Genomic DNA, 1,591 nt, shown 5'->3' on the forward strand with positions numbered 1-1,591 from the left:
TGTTGTTACAGTGGATTTTTCAAGATGAATACTTCGATTTTGATGAGACATTTCGGAATTTGGGTGAACGAGTTGCAATATGAAAGTTACAAAATCGATGGAATCGTTGTTGGAGATTCAATTTCGTTTTCTAATCTCAAAGCAGCAATTGCAGCCGAGTTGGATATTGATGTATCAAGGAAAGAAATTGAAATTCGATACATTGTAGAAGGTAACTCCTGTCCGATGAAACTTAAGAACGATTTGAGTGTTAAACTATATTTTAACCGAAACATCGACTAAACAATATACACATTGATTCTATATGTATCATCAAGTACAGTTGATGACGCATTTATTAATCTTAGTGAATGATACATTATAACAATTTTCAAAACATGTATCAGTACATCAACTAAACAACTAATACCTTACTGATACATGATATCAATTTTCAGAAATTCATACTATATGCAAAACATGTGATACATATCTACTACATGTATCAGTGAATTGACTAAACACTATACACACTGATTCTATATGTATCATCAAGCACAGTTGATGACGCATTTACTAAACTTATTGAATGATACATTATAACAATTTTCAAAACTTCATGATACATATAAAATATTATGATACACAACAAATTCATGTATCAATTCACCATCTAAAACACTATACACACTTATTCAAATGTATCGGCAAGCACACTAGATTCCTTAAAATTTTTACTAATTTCAACAACAGTTTTAAGTACCAAAATACTAACCCGAAACAATGTAGGCCTAACAACAATGTTTGCTGCTTCTTTTTTCTTTTTTTGTTGTATTTTGACAACCTTTGATTTTGGTTTTTCTAAGATAGCTTTGGGATATTGCTGGTACGTTAGCAGCCAGCAGACCGAATGAGTGATCAAGTTCCAAAGTTATACAAAATGATTTTGACCTTAACACATTAGACACTTCTGACATCTTGGGAGAGAAACCTAGTGAAACAGATATCTCAGCATGTAGACTTCTATTACTGATATTCTTGAGTGGAAATGTAAAACTTGAAACTAACCGAAAAGAGGTCAAGGATAATAATAAAAAGATGTTGGGTTCAAACGATTACAGATTAGAAAGAAATAGACGATGATGGATTAAGAATAAAAAGAAGAAAAGAAAAAAATATGCTGGCTTAAGATGAATGAAGATGATTAAGGAAAAAAAAGAACTGAAACTTGATGGAGTAAGAACAAAACGGTAGAAGTTAATGGAAGTTGTCCTGCTTCCTGAAATTTTTACTTTTTTAAATTTCAATTTTTTTGAATTTTGAAATTCAAAATTTCAAAATTTGGTCTTTTATTTAAAATTAATTAAATTTAATAATTCAAAATCAAAAAGCTTATTAAAAGGTTGAGTGTTTAAATGGATAAAATTTAAAATTCAAAAACTGATTTAAGAGGTTGAGTGTTTTAATGGAGAAAAAATAGGCATTAAAATTGGTAAATGTGTATTATAGGAGAGAGAATGTAATGTATCTAAAAACTTACACTAAAATAAAAAAAAAGGGAATTATGTAATATTTAAAAAAAGTAGGGAAAATTAGAGAATATAAAAATTAT

This window comes from Solanum pennellii, chromosome 9 (genome assembly GCF_001406875.1).
Source record: "Solanum pennellii chromosome 9, SPENNV200".
Classification (NCBI taxonomy): domain Eukaryota; kingdom Viridiplantae; phylum Streptophyta; class Magnoliopsida; order Solanales; family Solanaceae; genus Solanum; species Solanum pennellii.